Consider the following 23,366-nt stretch of genomic DNA (forward strand, 5'->3'; position numbering starts at 1 on the left):
CAATCATCTGTAATCTGATTTTGAAAAATAAATGCACACTTTGGTTTAAATTGCCTGTATTTTCACAACAAGGTAAATAGCTGCCTAATGTTATCTATATTTAATAGAAGTTTTTCGGAGACTGCATACCATTTGGCCGCCATGTGCTCTAAATTCCAGCAGATGGCAGTAAATGACTTTTGAATCATACTTGCTTCACGCTTTCGCTGTGTGCGGATGATCTTGTTCTTTTCACATAAATCTTTAGCCTAAAGCAATCCTGCTGCAGATTGTATTCATTTTTTGTAAGCAATAGTACAAAGAAAAATTAAACAAGTCAATTGGACTTGGCATGATATATTTGACACTCTGTTGCAGTGAGATGATGAAGGAATGAAGACCGAAAGAAAGTATCATTAAACTGGCTGCATTTTGCCACCGATATGTTTGAGGTCTGCAATTAATTTTGCGACCCTACCTATGTACTAATAGATTAGCTAGTAAAAATCCAAAGCAGAGTGGTTTGCAATCTGACCTATCTAATTAATATTCAAAAGGTAGGTAGCAAATTGGAACTATCCTACCAGAGCGATGTTAACTTGCAAGGGTCAGCAGGCCACTAAGTATGTGGTTGCTTTTAAATAAAGAAACTTGTTAACAGTCTAATTTCTTTTAATGGAACAAGCTGCTTAAAAAAAAAAATTAAGGGGCATATTTACAAGCCACTATCGACACCACAACGTCACTTTGCCTGACGCTGTGTTCGCGATAGGGGTACTAAACGTGGCTTAACGCTGCCTTGTAAATAGGGCACCCTTTCACTCTATACTTAGCGTGAAAGGGACGGGCAATGGGTGTTGCAGTGGGCGTTCCACTGGAACATCCATTGATTTTGATTGACACTGCCCCATATTTACAAGGGTGGTGTAAATATGGTGCAGCGCCAAAATCAAGACCAGGGAAACCTGCTCTTACCCTGGCACAATGAGGAAAATATTTAATTTCTCCTTGTATTTGATGTATCCATGTATGCAGCGTTGTGCAGCACATATAGAAACAGCAAACTGCCTTTGATTGTTAATGTGCAGGAAGCTGTCCCTTCCTGCACATAAACAATCATTAAAAAAAGCATTTGCAATGCAATAGGTCTTGCATTTTCTAGAGTTTAAGTAATCTAAGTAAGTATAATGATCCTTAAATGTGTTTTAATCTAAGCAGGTTTTATATCCCCAGTGGTACATCCCGTCCACCCCTCCCCTTTCCCTCCGGATGGTATGATCCCCTTAGACATCCCTGGAATGTTGGATTCACCTGTCAGTCCGGAGAGTTGGGTGACAGAGAATAAAGACAGTTATTACCTTTTCTTGCCTCAAGATTCTTTCTTCACAACACTGGCGACGAAGGGAAGAACCTGGCGCAGGGGGCCCAGCTGTCACCTCCCCTTTCAGTACTCTCTCCAACCTGTGCTCGAGTAATGCAGTGAAGTTCGTGCTGAGTACAGATGAGGTGAAAAGTTTAATTGGTGATCTCTGTTCGACGGACTAGTGCCTAGGGATTCAGGAAGGTCCGTTATTTTAATATTTTCTGGAGATTTATTCGAGGCGAAGAACCAGGCGCAGGGGGCCTTGCTGTCGCCTCCCCTTTCAGTGCTCTCTCCATCCAGTGAACTTGTGCGATGGTGGTGATCGTGCTTCAGTGCGGCTGTGAATGAAGAGCTCAAGCGTAAACTGCAGTTCTTGGGTGTTTTGGAGTGAATTATGTGAAGATTCCCTCGAGGTGAGAGGTGATCTACAAGTGCCCAGTCCTTAGTGGAAGTATATTGATTAGATTACCGCAGGTGTTTCCCAGTGAAGGAAACAGTGCCTGGCTTCAGCTAGCCAGGAGTCTTTGGAGACGTGAGTGTATCACACCGTCCATGCAGTTGTAACGTGTTCCCATTCTGCGCAGCTGCAGCCTTCCAAGGTACTTAATCCTGTCAGCCGATGAAATGTTTGAGCAAGCGCAGTGAGGAGACACCCTTTCTCTGTCAGTTTCGGGGTGTAATCCTGGTTTCCATCGGACCTGCGCAACAGCAGCTCTGTCAGCGGAAGCTGCGCTGTGGCAAGCACTGTTCGGAGACACTTTCCTTCAGGAGCTCCAGTCAGTTTCTTCCTGAGCACAGCACGTCAGTTTCCCGGCGCACCAGCAGCATCAGAACCGTCCTGGTCATGAGTCATTTCTTCCTTTCAGCTCCACAGTGTCTATTACTTTCTGCGGCATTTTGTCAGTCATCGCGTGTAGTCTCAGTGGTGTTACATACATCAAGGTTCTGCAAATCATACTCCCTTCGATACTGAGACACAGAAGAGTGCCTGACTCTAACCACGCTTTTCCATGGACGTGAGTTTGTGAAGATTTACAAGTACGGGGGCAGCTCTTCAATCCTCAAGTGTTCCTGTCAGTTGAACAGCGCTCGTCATTTCTCTTCTGTGCACTCCTCGTCAGTTTCCTCGTCAGTCTCCCGGCGCCCCAGCCGCTTCAGCACCGGTCCTGCCTTCCGGCCACCATCATCCTCAGTTCTGCCTTGCCAGGGGAACATACGTCGGAAGCAATCCTGTGAAAGAAGGAAGCACTGGGGACTGCTGGTAGAGTAAGACTGCCGAAGGACTGCTCGCTTCCCAGTTCTTTTTGGTCACCGCTAATACGGTGCTCGGGGACTGCTTACCCCGTAAGACGGCTGTGTCTCCCAGTTCTTTGGTCTATGTTAATATTGTGCTTAATATTGTGACATAGGGGACTGCCTAATGGCGTAGTATGCCTGCCACAAGACGGAGTCTCCATACATAGGTGTTTGGTGACATTGTAGACTGCCTACGCTTCGTAAGACTGTTGTGTCTCCCAGTTCTACTGATCCTTATTTATACTGTACCTGGTGATACAGGGGACTGCCATTTTGGTAGCAAAAACTGCTACTAGACGGTATCCCTCATACTTATTGGTCCCCCGCAACCTTTCCAGCCCCATTGAGGAAAACCCCTCCCTAGGGACATGCCACGCACAAGTTCAATGTATTCCAGCTATTCGTTGACCTTCAGGTCGTCCCCGCCTCACGGAGTTTCCAGTCAGAACGCCGCGTGTCAAAATCCTGTGCTTCAGCCACCTCAGAGCCATCATTGACAAAACCTTCCGGATCACCAGTGGTTGCAGAGTGGTATATTCAACTCTCAGCACAGGTGATCGGAGTTTTCCATCGTACTTGGAATCACTTCGGGGCATTTCCTCTTTCAAGTAAGGTCTTCTATGTGGTAAATTTAAACGCTTGGTCCTGCGGTGACACTCTTCTCTGTGGGATCAGCTTTTCACTACGCATCTACCGGCAGAGAGACTAAGTCCGTTTGCCGGTATATTGCTGTGTCTATGGTGCTCCAGTGTCATTGTACCCATAGTTGGAAGAGAATCGTGACTGTGTACTAATATCCTGCATTTTGAGAGAGATTTTCAGTACTGTGGCTTCTGGGGGCAACACGTAATTGACAAACGATTAAACCGTAGACTCGTTGCAATATTCTATCTAAAGATCCAGTCCCCTCATGTGTCCAGTGGTGCTCATGACAGGAGTTGACGACGAGCATTTTATCTGCTGCATGTCATCAGCATCAATTTAGTAACCTACTTCAATTGTTGTATTTCATAGCTGTGGTATATTGTTGGTTACATCACAAGCAAAATTTCTTGCATACTTCAACTTAATTAGAATTTCCTAAGTGAAACCACTACCATGTATATTTTGAGGCTCTGAGGTCATCTGTGCTTACTGTGTGCCGTTTTACAAGCATTGTTTTTCCTGCATGCATCCTTGTTAGAGTGTATATAAAGTAACATGCTTAATGAGTACTGCTTTTCAAGCTAAGCCTTCCTGTATGAATCTGTTATTAAGAGGTATTAGAGTCCAATATAGGGATTGTTACCGTACATACGTTTAGCCTCTCAGATGTCTTAGCTTATTTGTAGTTGTCACGCATTGAGGCTCCCTCCGGGGCTCCAACCTGTGTCCCTTTTGTGGACTCATCTTGCCCTTTTCTCCCTGTTACAACTAAGCATTGTGTGGCCACTTACCCGCTATTATTATTCCTGTTGCAGTCTGCTAGGAGCTGACTCTCTAAGATGGCAGGTCAAGCTATGAGCCAAGAGAACCATCTTACTAATGAGGCGCGTTGCACTGCCCACAGTTTCACATGTGTCAAGTGTAATAAGAAGGGGCACCGGGGCAGTGTTTGCAAAAATAGTGATAACAGTCAAGTTAAAGTTGTGCATGGTGAAATAAGAGCTAGGGTCTGCCAATCGTCTCAAACTCCTCTTGGGCATTCCAAAGACCACGGATCTATTGAATATCCTAAATGTACGTTCTTGGTGATTAAGGTTCCCATAGATGTGTTTGCTGTTTCGTGTGCCCCAGCAACCTTATTTAACATGGGTGTCACTAATGACATGTTTGACATCTCCTGCCTCAATATGCTGGAACCGGATATCTCAGCTATAGGGTAGGCCGGTGAGAACATCCCTTTGGTGGGGATGATGAGGGTATGTATTAAATTTAAAGGCAGACCTACAGGGGGGCAAAGTGTATATTCTAAACATAGGGTCTAATTCTTCGGGGTGTACATCAATACTACCTAAAATGTCAAATTCCGTGTAGAAAGTAATATTCCCTGTGATGGTTCATGTTGTATTAGGAAATTATGTTGTTAAAAGTAGGCCTGCAGTGAACAAGTGTAACCTCTCTGTATAAGTTGTATTCTTCACTATGTAGCCTGGTTTTCCCTGTTTTACCAGGACTTAATGTGCTTCTACCCCTTCCCCCTGCCTTCTCTCCCCCCCCCTGGTTTCCTCCCCTCCCACCTTTATTTGCTCTTCTGATAGGAGGGAGATGTGTTGTAATCTAAGTAAGTATAATGATCCTTAAATGTGTTTTAATCTAAGCAGGTTTTATATCCCCAGTGGTACATCCCGTCCACCCCTCCCCTTTCCCTCCGGATGGTATGATCCCCTTAGACATCCCTGGAATGTTGGATTCACCTGTCAGTCCGGAGAGTTGGGTGACAGAGAATAAAGACAGTTATTACCTTTTCTTGCCTCAAGATTCTTTCTTCACAACAGCCTTTTATTTATCTGTTTTGAAAATTAACACATAAATAAAAGGCATTATCCTTTTAAATACCAATACCTCAAACTCTCGTTAATGCAAGACTGATTGCATTGCAAAGAAGCAGCCGCCATTGTCCCGGGCTGCTTGTAAAGTGAAAGTGCGCATGGCGCACTGAATGTTGCAGGAAAGAAGTCGTGCCTTCAATAGGAGAAACTCATTGAAGAAAATAGTGCTTTCAGACTAAATAAAGTATTCCCCTATAACAGAAATAAAAGGGCCAGTTCTCGTGGGACATTACAAATGAAGACAAGGCGGTACTAAGGAGAGACTAACAACCTTATTAACGAATGTGAAGCCAGCATTTAAAAAGAACAATGACACCAGTCAATGAAAAATATGGGCGAAGAGTTTGCGAGATTCAAGTGCATACTCGGATACAGCATACCTCGCAGAGCAGCGCATGCTCTGCCCCGGTTCGAACTAATGACGTTATGCAACTTCTATCTATGCTGCATTAAACAGCACACATATAAGTTACAAAATGCCATTTCAGATTGTTTATGTGCAGCTTCCTGCACATAGACAATCTTTCCCTGCAACACAGGCACTCATGCACTATGGTGCAAGGATGTCTGTGTTGGAGCTAGGCGGGTAAATTAGCACCAGTGCAGGGTCAGACACAGGGTTGTACCGTATCCTTGTAAATATGATGCTGCCCTGCGTTTCACACGTGGCAGAGTGTTGCGTTAAGCAAAGGAGTCTAACGCCAAACTCATCACCTTCTTCGTAAATATGCCCCTAAGTTTTGCTTAACAGGTAACCATTTGCAATCCCATTTTAGTAGTTAGTAAATTCTTACTGACTCCTAAAATGGAACTAATACTTAGGAAAACCCTTTTTACAGTCATAAACTCTAATTCAGAGTGTGTGTGACCTTACAAAATGTTAATAGATCATGTATATCTCTCTGAATTAACCAAAACCCCAGGTTCCTTGCTAAGCAGGTCCACCACCAGTGCTGCAAGTGCACCACTGCCAAGCTACCATATCAAACACCTCAACTTGAACAAGAAGTCTACATTCAAACTTTACTAAGGAGATGGAAGCAAGACAAGTTTGAAGGACCCCATTGAGTAGTCTTCACAACACCAACAGCCCTTAAGGTGGACGGGAAAAATGCGTGGGTTCACCTCTCCGATGTACTGTTGAAACCTTCCACTGCACCCTCCCCCCCCCCATGAATTGTACTGTGAACATTTTGACTTCGAACCTTTTAAGCCAATAAGCCCCCAATCATCAGAGGGCTACAAACACCTCCCCTGGGGTCATCACCCGACGATCAATGTTCAATAAGTTATGTGTTATTTCACTTCTGTGAACCCTCTGTTTATTTTGGGTGTTGCTGCATCCATTTATCACCACGTCAAATGGAGTCCACCCAAAAGTTATCAGCACACTTGCATAGGAACTTCTCCCATGTCACTTATAATTACACCGAACCCAACATTAGCATCCCACAAGCACTACACTGCACCCTCTTACACAACACCTGGTATCAGCACATGAATGCTGTGGGCTCCAAGACATCAGCCAGGTCATGTTATGTCAGTTTGCGGACACCACATGCAGTAGGCGCAGACAGGCTTTACTTGTCCCAAGAGGTGGGCCTGAAAAATCAATGCCTTCTTCACCTATACCTATGTAGGAATAGGGCCAAAATACAACGCAACAATGTAGAACCCCACAGAGTAGTAGTGAATCTGACCTGATATGAGACCAATCCAACAACACTGTACCGAGCCTAGCGATATTTAAACTAAGCTAGATTGGATGCGCAGAAGGGGCACCACATGTGAGGATACTGTTTGGCCCGAGACGTTCCAGAGAAAAGATTCTTAAAGGTAGCAAACCACCAAACCAGTGCACAAACACATCAAACCCGGCTTCCATATGCGGTCCCAGGATGGTCCCTAGCATATTTGGGGCAATGTTCTTTAAAAACAAATGGACCCCTGACATGGAATTCCAGTGTAGGGCCATCCATCTCCATGACATTAAGGGAAATAAGTCTTGTAAGTGAGGGTTGAACAACAGCTTAGATACCCCATGTCAGTAAATCTGGGATACTGAGGTTCGTGGTACATGTGGCTAGAAAGGAAGGGGCAACCCTTAATTGTAAAGAAACTTAGACTCTATTACTTGAGATTCAGATGAAAAGGAACAATTTCACTGGGCAGGAATTAAAACGGTGGCATAGTCCTGCACATTCCAGACGGGCAATGGGCACCTCACCGCTGAGGGATACTTTTAGGCAGTGCGCCGAGTTTGCCTACACTCAGCTTGCGATTTGCATGTAGGATAGAGCTAGGGAGGGCATCCTCCAGTTAGGCTGTCATGATGAGCATAGTGAAATAATAATTTAAAATGCTCTAAATCATCCAATTTTGTGATTTAGTTGGACTACTTTAACCTATTGTGCAACACAATCTAACTGGAAGACACTCTCACCTTCTCTGTCCTAAATGCAAATCAAGTTCTTATTTTCAAGGAGTTAGGAGTCTTCCCATTTTTGGACATCTTGATTCCACAAAATATATCCATTACACGGAGGTAGACACCACTGGGAACAATCACCCATCTCCTTCCTTTACTTACACTCAGCTCGTCCCTAAATGGCGTGGCCTCTTCTCCCTCGTCACAATACATACCCGACCCTGGTCATTCCCGGAGAACTGTTGCATTTGTACCAACACCCCTTAAGGAAGAGACATCTCTGTTGCACAGGCTTGTGAAAAAATAACCACTGGTTATTTTGGTTGGGCTCAGAACAAGGACATACCGAAATAATTCAGACTATTCTCTGATGCACAGGTACCCGTGGGAGGGTCCACAAGCTTCTTCACTTTGCAAACAAAAGCTAACACCCGCTGGTTGCAGATAATCAGGTGTGAAATGCTCAAGATGATGAACAGTACTGAGATAGGCCTTAATTTGATCAAGGAAGAAGTGAGAGTCTTCCACATCATGGTAATACAACATTGATATGTGTTGGACTTCATGACCACAATGTGTGTCAAGATCGGTGCGTCCTGCTTCACATTTATTCCATGGAATTATATGGACAACGGGACTCTTACTCTTACCATCCAAGCACTGGACTGCTTACAAAGAGACATGCGTGAGGAGGGAGGTGCCTCTGAGCAGGAATGGTTTTCGAGTTGGTTTTCCTGGCTTCCCTGGTAGCTATCCAGACTATGCACATCACTGCTGCCCGTTTTCTCATTGCTGTTGTTTTTTGTGTGGTTTCCTGCATTTGAGGGTTTCCTGCTGTAAAAACGCAGTCCTCAAATTGGGTAGAATGCAAGTAACTAGGAAAATAGTAATAGTCAAAACTGAAGAACAAGTCCTCAATAATGTGATTGTCATGAAGTATGGGTTAGATAATGTAGTTGAAAATTCAACTGATAAAATCGATGCCAATGTTTTTAATGACACATTCATATGTAAGATTGAAATCACATCTCTATTATCGAATTCACCCGTCATGAACTCTCCATCAACCCTGCACAGAAATACACAGTCTGGCAGGCACAGAGACCTAGGCCTGAGGTTACTGATTGAAAGGTTTGCTGGCACATGCCCACAGACAAACATGTGAACAGGAAATTCAGGTCAATCCCACAGATAAGCACAGCGACACTACAGTTGCCCAGAGATTGGCCCCAATAAAGCACATATGGCCAAAGGGGTGCACACATTCCCAAAGACACCATAAAGTCAGATGCCACATGAAGTTAGGAACACACAGCCAATCACCACACAACACAAACAGTACACACAGTCATAATGTGCCCCTCATGCTGAATATCTGAAAACGTTACCCACTCGTCCCCATTCTGTCCATGCAAGGCCAAGGCCCACCTGCATTTGCTATCATGGGCCTTCTTTATAACTCCAAAGACAAGGCCTGCATTATTTTACCAAAAAAGGGACTGACACAAGCACTTTATGATACCCAAAGAAATGCTTTGAGACAGTCCTCAGACCCACTTCTGTAATTGTGCTCCAGGCCGAAGTGTTTAATTAAGCCAACTGTCCCTGTTTTACCAAACACCTCTCGTCTTTTGTTTTTTCAAGGTAAATTCATATTCAAGCAGCAAGGTGTGGCTCATGAAACTAAGGGTATTACCTAAAAAGTGTGAAATACAACCCTGTGCTTGACACATCCATGAAGAGACATTTACAATTTTACGAGACAAACAATAACAGAAATCGCATGGTGACATTGTATTTATTTGTCATTATTGTATATTACACACAAAAGGTTATAGGAGGAATGCGTGCAGTTTGACTAACCACTGACAATAGCTCTGGGTAGCATCCCAACCCATTGCTCTTTTGTTTACTATGCCACCTCAATTTTAAGCAAGCCATATACAAATCAGCCTTGGTCAAGCTCCTCATGCTCATGAGAACAGTCCAGTCCAAACAGCCGAACCAAGTCCTTCCTGAACTGGAGCACAAGCAACCCATGACCAGCTTCACCCTAGTCATGGGCTCAACATCCAGGTACAGCTGGGTTCAAGTAACACAGTGAGGGTTTGACCCACGTCTGGACATACCCATGCCGCTTAGGGTGGTACATAAAACACACAAAAGGTGTTGGGAGGAGTGCTTGAAATTGGTCTGCCCACTGGTTCTTTTGCTCACATGCCACCTCAGTTTGGACCCAGCCATATGCAAATCAGCCTTGACCCCGTTCCTCAAGGGAACAGTCCAGCCCAAACTGTCAGATGAGATCCACCCTGAACCCGATCACAAACAGGGGACCGTTTTTTTTTTTTTTGTTAGTGTAAAAACCCTTTCTTGAATTAAATGGGCAGAATACGTTAGCCATCCATATTTCAGGTGGCAGGACATTTGACCAGGTGAAAACTGCACATAGAGCCATGTTCTACACAATGTTTATATCTAGATGGTATTCAATTCTGAATTAAAAAAGCAAGAATATTCAAACACATTAAGTAAAGAGTAAACGATAAACTAAGAAACAGGGTAAATCAAATAAGCACATTAATTCATTTCTTTCAAAAACGTTTAATGTGCACACATTTATCACCCATGATCACCCTAACACCATTCCAAGTATGCTTTCACCTTGCCCTCCTGTAATATGTCCTTGCACACATAATCCTGAAAAGAACACGCCAGTGCATAAATCACTGAGGGATAAATCAATGCCTTTGAATAGCAAGAGGTTCCTGGCTCTCATATCTGCATTTAGGGATGAAGGCCATATTTTTGCTAAAGCTGACACCTTCTGTACCGTAGGGCAGTACCAGCAAGCATTGGCATATCCAATAGGTCTCGCCTTAGGGACCTCATAAGTATTTAGCCATGTCGAACATTATCCTGGGTGCTCTGTCACCAGGGATTGAAGAGCTATACAATTACTACACACTGGGTCCTGCAGTCTGATTCAGGAATGTGTGCTTGCCTCCGAAAATACTTTATGGACACATTCCAAGGCTTTTTAAAGCACAGACAGAAAGACAAGTGCCTTGATGCAAGTCAATAGAACTGAATCAGGAATTAAGGATATCAGTTTGAAGGGCAAAAACCAGTGCAGGAATAACTACGCTTTGGTTGTCTTCTATACAGTTGTCAGTCTTTAAGTGGGTTGCTTCATTCTAGGAGACTTTCGGTCTAGCCAAAGTGGAGAAAATTAGTTTGTTCTGGATTGTGATTTTTGCAGTGGGTATGGCATTTAACACTATCAATGCTACAGCAATTCATCCTCTGTGCTGCAGTTCCTTGAATTCTATTGTTCATGACTAGCTCAGTTCGTCATGAGCACACAAGCAGTGTACTGCATGACAAACTGAGCTCGTCATGAGCATGGAAGGGGTTAAGACAATCAGTTATCATTGGATACTAACAGAAAACAGAGGATCAGGTTAAGGTAGCCAGTCCAGGGGTCCCTAGGTCTTCCTTCTGCCTCGTAGTGCAACTGGGTTGTAGCTGCCTAATAAAAGGCAAGTCATATGGCTGTTGAGATAGCTTTTTTGGAACCTCCCTGCCAAACAGCTAACATCTCATAACCTGGGTAGCATCAGTGTTAGGCAGCCTGGCGAGTAGCAGAGCGTCTACCTCATAAATTGCCAGCAAAGATCTTTGCCAGCCAGGTGAAAGCCCGAAACCGGTCCTAGGGTGCTTGTTTCCAGTCCAGGGAGAACCTGGCTTGGCAGTTCGGGCTCGACTGTTCCCATTGGGCGCAGGGTCAAGACTGATTTGCATATGGCTGGGTTCAAACTGGAATGGTATGGTGAGCAAAAAAACGATGGATTTAGGCCCAGATCTCTGTACTGGGCTGAATGTATGACATTGTTTTGCATTCTGTCTCATCAACTGTTGTTTTTGCATTAGCCAGGGAGTTCAAGGAGAAAATAAACGGAGCAAGAGAAAGTGCAGATCTGTTGGACCCCATCCACCCCTCTATGGTCTAATTCCTCCACACCTCACCCCCGCTCTGCACAGCAAACCAGTCTGTGTGGTGAAGAAACAGGGTGTTGTAAAGCTGAGTGGGTGGGGGCAGGGAAGAGATTAGAGTCCGCTGAAACCCATATCCAATGTTGCCCCATATACTGCAAATATTGCACAGAACGTACACCCTGGGCCAGTGGCGAAGCACGGCCAGGTGGTACCCAGTGAGGTCAATTTCTTGTCACCCCGGGCTTGGTAAAATGGCAAAAATATGTGTTTAAAACACACATGTTTACCATTTTGTCACCCCCTCAGTGATGACAACTGGGGTGGTCCGCACCCACCGCACCTCCTTCCTACACCACTGGCCTGGGCACGCTAAATGATATGCATTGAACAGCTTACAACAAGAACAGAAAATATTTAAGCAAAAAAGGAAAAGAGCAAAACTTTTGTATTTGTGGTTTGTTTACCTGTCAACTACACTACCTAAAAGTGCCTTAAGGAGTGAGGACAATGAGCGTCCCTGAGACAAGCACTCAGTGCAGACCTGCTAAGTGGGACGCCAGACGAACCACATAGTAGTTACATAATTAACCTCTAGCAAATGAATATCCATGTTTAGCTCACACGGATGCATACTTAATGTATATAATTGTCAGCCGGTTGACAACCCCTCGGCAGCATGCCCACTCTTCATATAATTATCACAGACATTGATTGCTGCTGCTCCTTGCTTTGAACTAGTTCTTTCCTGCTGTTAATACTGTTTATTTACACTTTCCTTAACGCAGGAGATGCCTCTATGAGAAAAGTCCCAACCAAGGGGTGCTCTCCGTCGCCTGATTCACACACACCTGATTGAAAACATACCTCTGCACGCGCATCAGACCCAAAGAGCTCCTAATACCAGATTAAACCTATCACAGCATGCCTGGGCTGCCTTATACACCGTTATCGTGCGCTCACCGTGTTGGTATCAGGTTGATGAAACGGCGCGTGCCTCGTAGCCGGGGAACTGAGAAGGCCCATCACAGATGCACAGCCTGCAGAGTTGCTAACACATCGTCCTACGAATCTGCCTGCAATAGAAAATAGAAAAAGAAAACCTTGTCATCTTTCTTAACCAGGTAAAGAATACTCTAACCTGAAACGAATGCAAATATTTAAGCCAGGGCTGCGCACAGGGTGATCCGAATGCGCCATGCTCCTTTACCGCCATGTTGTTTGGCCCTGTGGACAGGTGCGCAACGCCCATTGGGCTCAAAAGGCTTCAGATACCCCCGCCCCACCTCCGTCGTGTGTGTCAGGAGGCAGCTTCCCGGGCACACACACAGACAGTTTTTGAGCTGCTATATATGCTGGCTGGTCTGGCGTCCGTCTTACTGCAGCCGTACCCAGTACTTCACAAGTCTTTAAAAGGCCATTTTACCTGTTAACGAGGCTTTGTTGTTATTTCATCCCTTCTTAGAGCTCCTGAATCTTAACCCCTTTGATTGCTTGAAGAATAAGCCCCGCCCTCCGAAATTTTTGCAGCCCTCTCTCTCCCCGAAATTTACTCTAGTTGTGCCTCTGCTGTGGACCCAACAAATAAATAAATACCTCATGAGCGTTCATCCTGTGTGCAACCTGCATTAGCGCACATGGTCTTCTTCGCTCTGTCCCCCCTCCCTCAGGGATCACAAGGCCTCAGACAGAAAGCCAAAGTGTTAACTCGCTGACAACAGCGACGTAAGTTGGTGGGTCACTCAGCCAAAAAAAGAAGACAATCAGACAATTTCCTACTGCACGCACGAGGTGAGCCAGGTGCACCATGCTCCTCTACCGCCATGTTATTTGGCCCTGTGGACCCACTAAATAAATACCTAATGCATGTTCATGGTGCCTTTAATTAGCACACAAGGCCTCCTTCACTCTTTCCGCCTCCCTGAGGGATCATGAGGCCTCAGACAGAGAGCACTGTGAGGAGAAAATAAAAGGCATACAGTATTAGCAACAGAACACAATTAACAGGGGAATCAAAGAACGCAGCGAGAGGTGCAGGGAGGGTGGCAGCAACAACAGGGGAAGGAGGGGGCAGGAGGGAAGATGCAAACAAATACAGGGGCCGAAACTGAACATGCACCCACAGTGCAACACAATCAGGAAAAACATTTTAAAAAAATAGGCTGCCAAACAAAAAGACACAGTACTTAGTCACCGCTTTATAACATTAGAAATGGTGGTCTCTAGTTGGCAGTGGCTTGCACCCTGTCCAAGTAGGGATTCTTCCTTCTAGTCAAGATAAAGGGATTAGACACCTAATAACCAATTTTTATCTAAGTAAAACAAGATCACAATGATGAAAATGCAACATATATAGGCAAAGATATCACTTTGAGTAGTTTTTAAAAAGTTCAGTCATAGAAAACCATGGATGCAACGCTTTTATCACAAAGTACCTGAGATGTGTCAAAATCAAAGATGAAAACAGATGATGGGGAGGTGAGGCTCCGGAAAAGCATAACGACGCATGGGTTCCTTACTCCCAGGGGAGGTGATGCGTCAGTTCCTTACTGCAGCGCAGGCGAGGTAATGCGTCATTTACTTCCTCTCAGGGGAGGTGATACGACGATTTCCAGACACGCAGCCTCGGTTCCTTACTGCTGGGCAATGTCGATGGAGAACTTGGCGCACAGGTGCAATACGTGGAAAATCCAGACGTGCTGGGGTCAATGCGGGGGTGGCAAAACAGGCGCTGCATCGATTTTTCCAGCCGTGAGCAGGTGATACATTGATTTCTTCATCTGCACAGCTGGGCCTGCGTCGAAGTCGGAGTGGGTGTCTTGAATATCGGAGACACAGCGCTCAGTACTCGGGCTGCAGTGATCTTTCAGCTGTAAGGAAGGCGCTGCATCGATTCTTCGGTCGCACCGCGACGATGCATAAATTCTTCTTCCTCACGGTGGTGCTGCGACAAAAAAACAGGCGCTGAAGAGTGATACATGGATTTTCTACTTTTTTGTGCAGCAAAGCCACCTTCAAGGGCACAGAACTGGAATTGTCACCACTTTGCAGGTTAGAACTCCCAGCGGAGGATGAACACGTTGATGGCCCTGGACTTTTTAACAGGAGACAAGCACACACATGACCTTCAAGAACCTTGGCAAGCAGGATACAAAAGCAAAGTCCGGTTCTTTTACTGTCTAAGACAGAAACAGCAAGGAGCAGACCATCACAACACAGCAATAAGCAGAGTGGCAGTAACCTTCCCGCAGCTTCTCCAGCTCTTATTCTTGGCAGAATCACCTCTTAGTCCAGAAGTGTTCTGAAGTCATGGTTTCACAGCTCAAATACATATACCAGTTTTTGCCTTTGAAGTAGGTAAACTTTAAAGGAAAGTCTTTGCAGTGCACAAGACCCTGCCTTTCACTGACCTGGCTCCAGACACAGATTTGTGTGAGGACAAGCAGAGCCCTATTCAGGTGTCAGTGACAACTTCTCCCACCACTCTAGCTCAGAAAGACCCATCAACCTGGTGATGGGCCATCAGGATATGCAGGGCATACCTCAGCTCCATTTGTGTGGCTGTCTAGATTGAATGTGATACAAAATGCATAAACAGCCCAACTGTCAGGCTAAACCAGACATGGATTCCACAAGCAGGCAGAGGCACATAATGGTAAAGCAAGAAAACACCCAGTTTCTAAAAGGGGCATTTTCAAAGACACAATTTAATATCCAACTTCACTATAAGAAGTATTTGTTAAAATGTGAGTTCAGGGACCGCAAACTCAAATATCTATCTTTTCCGAATTGAAAGTTAGACTTGTAAGAAGTTACAAGCTAGCTTCTATATATAGTCCTGGTAATAGTGAACAAGGAAAGTGGTACCATTTCACTGTCAGGACATGTAAAGCCCACCAGCACATGTACTCCATTTCACATACACTGCATCCTGCCCATGGTAGCTACCTGGGGACTATGATAGGGGGGGTGCCTTACATGTTGAAAAGGGAAGGCTCAGACCTGGCAAGTGAGTACACTTGCCAGGTCGACTTGGCAGTTTAAAACTGAACTCACAGACACTGCAGTGGAAGGCCTGAGACATGGTTGCAGGGCTACTCATGTGGGTGGCACCTTTGGTTACACACTTTCAGGAAATGGGCCACACCTCCGATGACATTAAATGTCAAGTGATTGACATGACCTCTGTACCGGAAAGAGGTGGAAACATCGCACAGATCCTGAAAAGATTAGTAAGTCACTGGATAGAACGGGTAGATTCTATCGCCCATGGACTCAATACTGCGGAGGAATGGCGTGATTTTATGGCAACCTTGACAAATTGAATGTACCCACCACTATGTACATTCATAGGTACAAACTGTTTATAACCTGAAACCTTTACTATGGAATTCTATTGTAAGTATTATACTATATTCAGTCCATGCATGTTTTTCATTAACAAACTGTGACATATAATTGCTACAGCACACTGTGTATAGCATGAATGACCTCAGACAAGTTTACCATTTGTTCGGACCTTATAACAAATTTGCGACAGGGTTTACATAGTGGTAAGCCCTATGATGATACTGTGACAATGTAGATATATTTTTTCCAACAAGACCGTGTATGTAAATAGCATTTTTTCAGTTTTTACCATAATGCTTTATTTCCTTCTTTCATCCACTATTTTTATAAGTGGCTCAAGGCGTTCTTTACTATTCCCTTCTTTTGCATGGTCAAATCTGTGCCCTGTGTAATTTTTCTCAGCTTTTATTTAAACAAACAAATGCAAGTTCTCTTCAAGTGACGATGCCTGCCACTTCACACTGCTGGGGCCTGTCAGACGCGGCTTCTTATTTGCCTGAGAAGTGCGCGCTGCCATGTAATCCACATTCAGCCTTGACTGCCTCTAAGGAGAAGGGCGTGTTGTCTCGCCCTCCCGCTGCTCCGACCGGCTGACTTGCAGCCGCGTCGTGTGGATTATGGTATGCCTTCTCCCCACGTATCGGTAAACTCATATCTCTATCAGCCCCCGCACAGAGGCTTGCACTATAGGCGTGTAGGGGGCTGACATTCAAAATCTTTTTACCAGAGTGCTACATCACGTCAAAAGCATTCCCCAGTGAATCAGTGATGTATGTTTTGAACTGAAGATGGCCATTTTAACCACGGTTTACTATTACCGTGGCCCCTGTAATTGAACAGTGGTTACTGCATGGAATAGACGGGGTTCTGTCCCAATAGAAGATGATAAGCCCTGCGGCCATTCAATATGCACTGTGTTAGTTGAAAAATGATATTGGTACTATTCATTATCGCGGCATTTACCGAGCTGAAGGTGAACATTTTCAATTGCGGTTTTCAACAGGGGTTATTGTATGGAGCAAACGGTTTTCAAAATCGCGGCTGATCACTACCGCGGCCATAGCAAATATACAGAAAACATGGGTATTATCCACCATTACAGTGTTATTATTTAAAGAACCTATTTACCACTATTTACAAGGCGTCTGCAGGTCTGATAAGTGGCCTACCACTACCCTCTTTTTAAATTTGTGGATGTATTCACACAAGTCAGTCACATGTTGCCCTTTGCTCCCTTAAACATATGCACTCTTGGGTGACTCATTGATCTATTGATCATCTTCCTGGCATCCAGCTCCATACCTTCCACATAGATCTATATCTCCCCATTGGGTGATTAAAAAAAGTATTTTTGTCCCTTGTTTTCAATAGCGCCAACATACCGTGTGAGCCTTATCTAATAGTTTATCTTTTTTCCTCTGTTCTTAGATAATCTGTGAGTAACCCTCTCTTTTTCTTCCTCACACTTTTTGCAAGCAACACAACTTCTTGGCGGGCACCATTCACACTGACAGTCCGTTGTTCTCATTCCAGGTAACTCCCCTATCTGGTACGAATCCAATAAGGATTTTTTTCCTTGTCTCTGTCGTGGCAGTTCCAGTTATTCTCCCTATCATTCTATTTCAGGTGTTCCGTATTGTCTGTTCCCGATGAGACCCCTCAATTGCTCTTGGGGTCGAAACACCGTCGACACGTATTACAAATGAACCACTCTTTCAGCCTTTATTATTGTATTAGAGGACTGTTAACTCATTAAGTACACTTGCCTGTGGTTGTTTTGTATAAACTGAAACCTATTCTTATGTCGCCAACTGTCACTCCCCTTGTCTAGGTTCAAGTTCACTTGAGACACTGAGCACACTGTCTGTCTGGTTTTATGATACAAAGAGTAACGGCTTAGTAAAAGCACTTCTGGAAATTTAGGGTGTGTCTGATCTTGATTCTTTCTCTGACATCCTATCCCCACGAACATACATGCCAACATTCTAGAACAGGGACGTGGGAGATTTCAAGTAAAAAAAGCGGGAGAATGGGAAATTGCCCATTGACTTATATTGTAGAAAATGCAATTTCAGGCGGGAGACAGCTAAAATAAAGCCATTTTTGGCTTGAAAAATCGGTAGTCTCCGCCTGAATCGGATCTATTGGCATGTATGCCCACGAACATATGCCATTGAGCGTTTAATTATCAAATAATATACACATTGTCCACAGGAACCACTGTTCCTTGTTGCACAGTAGCTACCCTTGTTCCTTGTGAGTAGGGTGACCCTTGTTCTTGATACATATAGGCCCACTAGTAGCATTTGACTTATGGACCCTGGCCAATTTACTAGGGGCCTAACAGTAAATCAAATATGCCAATCATCGATAACCAAACATAATCATAAGTTATACAGGGAGCACTTGTACTATAGCACTGATCAGCTGTGGTAAAGTGCCCAGAGTTCTTAATTTCATTATGTCTTTATTTCGATAGAAATAATCATAAAAGACGGTACATACAATGTCGGATAAAAAGTACTAGGAATAAAAACACAGTACCGTATATAGCCATCAAAACAGTGTGGCCGATAACAGTAATTAGTGCAAAATATATATCATTAAAAATGACTCAACAGCCAAAAAACACAATAAAATCAATAAAAATACATTGATGCAGTATAAAACCAAATAAACATCTATACTGTAGGTTGATTAACAGAGCCCTTCTAAGTGGCATAGCATCTATATAGCGATGACTAGGCTTGAGTTTCTCTTAGTTTTTTACAACGGATAAACCAGGCCCAACTAAAAAATTTTGCCATAGCTACAACTATAGATGCATCAGTGGATGACCATGGGATTCTTAACGCCTCCATAGCCGATCTAGTACCCAGGTTCCTGCAGATGGGTTTCAACCATTTGCTCTTTGGAAGCTTATAAGCCGGGCACGCCAACAAAAAGTGGGATATAGATTCTATCGGGGTTGGGCAAGCAGGACAATGCTCTGACCCATGCATACGCCATTTGCATGTAAAGGTGTTGATTGAGAGAGAGCCGACCCTAAACTGGTGGTATAATTTTCTATCCACCGATCTTAAAATGGTATCCCAATATGGTTTGAACATGAAGTCCTGTTTTTGCATCAGGAAGTCCCTGGATAGGGTGGGCCTAGTAGTATAAGAAAAATAGTTGCCCATAACCATATCCCAATACGCGGCCTTGAACTCCCTTTTAGATGGGAAAGGGTTTACTTCGGGATGCTCCCACAATCTACTCATCCCCATCCCGCACAGGGTATTTTTTACATTCTGTAGCCATTTGATCTTCCCCGTACAGCCAACCCCCCTGAAATCCATAAGGGATTTGGCATATTGGGAGAGCTCTGGGGTGACCCAGAGTCGTCTCCAAAACGCTATCGGTCTATAATGGGCAGAATCCTAAATACGAAGGCAACCCAAATCCATAAAAAGTGGCAATAGGGGGTGAAGATTGCGAAAGGCTCAGAATGGCTCTGACAAATTTATTCTGAGTTTGTACCAAGGAGGAGATGTTCTCAAAGCCCCTTAATTCCGCTCCATATAAGATTGAAGTAGTAACCTTGGTGTTATATATCTTAAGAACCGGGGCCATGAGCTTAGTAAACGAGAGCTTATGTTCTTTTACAAGAGCTCCTACCAACTGTGCATCTTTCAGAGCTAAAATGTCAATGTGGGGCTTCCAGTTAAGTTTCTTACCCAGGGTTATCCCCAGGTATGAAAACGTATTTGTCTGTCCCAAAAGGACATTGTTCATGGACACACTACTTTTGATGGTCTTATAGTTGTGGAAGCCCATAAACGTTGTTTTGTCCAAATTTACCACCAACCCATGGTTGTAACAAAACACCTCAAAACTAGACAGGGCATCCTGCAAACCCTTCTGCATCTTAGATAGGATTAAGGTGTCGTCCGCGTACATGAACAGTGGTATCCTCAGCCCCGCCAGACTAGGGGCATCTGTATGGCATGTGGAGTAGTAGTGAACCACTCTGTCTATAAACAGGGAAAACAAGGTGGGCGCCAGGACGCATCCTTGGCGCACCCCCTTTAGGACTGGAAATCTGTATGTAACCTCACTCTGTGTACCCCACCGTATCTGAGCATAATTCAAAGTGTGCAGTTTAATTATCATGGCTAGTAGCTCCTGGGGCATACCTGCGTCCAGAAGGACATTTTAATGCATGGAACCAAGTCAAATGCAGACTTAATGTCGATAAAAGCTGCGTATAGAGAACCTCCTCCTATGAGAACTACTTTCCAGTAGATCATAACAAACCTAAAGACCTGGTCAATGGTGCTAGTAAAAGGACGAATGCCAGCCTGCAATGGTGACAAAATCTCATTCTCCTCAATCCACATTTGGATTATACTGAGGACCAATCTGGCAATTATTTTCTGCATTGAATCAATCAGGCTGATTGGCCTATAATTGCCAGGTGACGAGCGATCGCCCTTTTTGTATATTGGCAGAATAATAGCCCCAGACCAAGTATCCGGGATGGGTGCGCCACAAGCTACGGATTTGGCTAAAAAAGTGATATATTTGACCCAGTTCTCTTTGTCATACTGATACAAATCAGACGGTATGCAGTCCGGACCAGGGGCCCTCCCTTTCGGCATCAGTGAGAAGTCCATCTCAACCTTAGACCTATCAAACGATAAGAGAATTGACATAAGACCTTGAAAAGAGTGGGTAACAATGTTGTTTGAGATTGAAAATTGTGCTTCAAAGTACGTTACCCATCAGTCTGGAGCGACGTGGTTGACCGGTATGTGTGGAGTACCATCACTACCCCACTTAACTATCTGCCCAAATTTTACCATATCTCTCTCATTACTAGCTTCGAGTAGGTTGAGCCAACGTTTGCCATCCCAATCCTTCTTAGCCGTTTTTTGAACTGCTTTGTACCTAGACCTGACCAGTCTAACTGCACCCAAATATTTTGATCTAATGGCTTCTGTTAGCTCCCGATATGCCTCTCTGCATGACTTATTGTACCAGGAAGCCATTTTTACCCCTGAAGTGTTCTTCCTGAGTTTACGCTTAGTAAAAAAAGATTGTAAACTAGAGAATAACTCACTATGTACACTTAGGACAATACGATTAATATCCTCCTGAGAGTGACAATTATTAAGAGTGGCAACTGAATGGGCAACCATAGACTTTATCTGCCTGAGGTCCCCCTCTCTTTCAACAAGCCTGACCCATCAGACTCTTCTATCATCATTCGAAACAGCTGCTTCCACTAGGGTGTGTGCTTCATCCTTGTTGGCATTAAGTGTTGTGCTCAGTGCCGTAAGAGATAATACCAGGGGATCATGATCACTTTCGAGCCGCTCAACTACCGTCATATCATGTAAGTGAGACCAGAATACTATGTTAAGAAGGATATAATCTATCAGTCTTAATCTTAGACCGTTATTGAAGGTAAACGCACCCTTCCGATCCAACTGTGTCCTCCCATTAACTGCCCTTACACCCTTCTACAGACACAACCCCTTGCGCTGCAGAGCAGCTTTCGTCCATTTTTTAATTGGACTAAGGTCTAAGGGGGGATGTTCCATTGAGAATCATCTTCCGCAGTTAAATTACCATCCTCAAAGCCAAGGGGTTCAAAAGAGCATTTGAAATCCCTCGCTATAATCAGATTGTACCCTTCTCTCCAGCTGTCCAAAAACCCATCAAGGATGGCAACAGTCTCAGAATGCCTCCCACCCGGCTGACCTCTTGCGTAGATGTTAATTAGCAAGATGTTCCGATCTCTAGACAGAGAGCCATGATATCCGGGCTATCGATCAAGACTTCCTTAACAGTGTAGCTCAAATGCTGTCTCACCCAGCATGTTAGCCCACCCGATGGTCTACCCTTATGTCCCCCTTGTGCTGGCTTAGAAAAATTAAGAAACCTGGGGTGATAGACTTGTTCCATAGACCTTATCTCCTGAAATACCCAGATGTCATGCTGCTCGACAAAGGAAGACCAGTCACTGGATTCAGTTTTAGATAACAGCCCCGCAATGTTCCACAAGCCCACTGTAATACTGGGAGCCCCCTCTAGTGGAGTATACCTAGGTTTAGGCCTGTCAACAGGAGCGCTGGTAAGGGAGCCTTGATCTAAACCCCGAGCCCCTTTGTTGGGCTTGTTGTGGTTATTACAGTCCCACCATCACAGCCGAGTCAATCATTACTTTCCAATGTAGAAAGGGCATCAAATCGATTACTCACGGGGACAGGGTGAGCAAAAATCCCCGGTGTAGGAAGTGGCACTCTCATGTTGGCACCACTAAGATCTATTTTGGGTCGATAAAAGAATCCCAAGGGTAATACAGGAAAGATCTCCCTTGCATCGCGATTCACTGCCCTCGACAGAATATACCGAACCATGCTGGGTGACCCAAAGCTCAAAACTACACAATCCCCCCTTAAAGTTTTCTGAGACGTCCCCACCCATGGAACACTGCGCACCATTTTGAATTCTGTGAACAGTTCAGTTGATAGCCCTGTTCAGGTGCTTAGGAGGTGAAGGGCCATATTACGCAGGGTAGACCAGTGTTCCCGTGCCTGTGGTTCAAGCTCAGGGACATTCTCCAGAACAACGGTGTAAGGGGTGGCCTCCGGCGGTAAGTGGAGGGATGTAGGGGGGTGCAGTTTCTCCGCTAAGGTTTGTTGGAATAGTTGCGATCTACCAGCTCCTGGGGACGGGGGGGGGAGGGGCACTGTGTGGGCCAGGCCCACCTCCAGTTGGGGGGTTAGATTGACTATTACCCAAAATTACACTTGGAGGATTGGGTATGGTATTTACAGGCCCCATATTTTGCTGTCCCCACCGATTGAGATGCATCCCCCCTCCTCCCGATTGTACATTAAGTTCAGTCGATGGAATCCTAGAGAGGCCCTGCTCTATTTTAATTTATTTATTTGCGGTTTTTATAGAGCGCAACACTCATCCCAAGGGATATCACGGCGCTTGTACCAGATAGTAAATACTGATGGCGGATGCTGAAAGGCTAGAGTTTGGGGAAGAGGTGGGTTTTCAGTTTTTTTCGAAACTGGAGATAGTTTGTGGTATGTCTCAGGTCGGCGGGGAGCCCATTTCACCTTTTTGCTGCCAGGTAGGAAAAGGAGCGACCACCTGTTCTAGCCTTGTAGATGCGTTTCGTCTTGGCCAGAGCTGATTGAGAAGAACGTAAGTTCCTGGTGGGGACATAAAATTCGATTTTACCTTGAAGAATTGTGGGGCCAGTTTTATGTAGAGCCCTGTGGGCATGGCTAAGCAGTTTAAAGGCGGCCCTCTGACGCATCGGTAGCCAATGGAGTATCTTTAAGCATTCCGATGCCGAGTCTAGTTTGCCCTTGTTGCAGATGAGTTTGGCCGCCAGATTTTGCAGGACCTGCAGGCG

General features: G+C 44.7%; 1 long non-coding RNA gene across 1 annotated transcript in view; it reads right to left on the reverse strand.

Annotated features, from left to right (window-relative positions):
* LOC144824079 (uncharacterized) overlaps positions 1-5,095 on the reverse strand; it is a 329,528-nt gene extending 324,433 nt beyond the window's left edge. The window contains exon 1 of the long non-coding RNA XR_013608892.1: positions 1,338-5,095. This is a non-coding gene — a long non-coding RNA (uncharacterized LOC144824079). The remainder of the gene's footprint in view (positions 1-1,337) is intronic.
* Positions 5,096-23,366: the final 18,271 nt, after the last annotated feature.

The sequence above is a fragment of the Lissotriton helveticus genome, chromosome 3_1 (assembly GCF_964261635.1).
Source record: "Lissotriton helveticus chromosome 3_1, aLisHel1.1, whole genome shotgun sequence".
Lineage (NCBI taxonomy): Eukaryota > Metazoa > Chordata > Amphibia > Caudata > Salamandridae > Lissotriton > Lissotriton helveticus.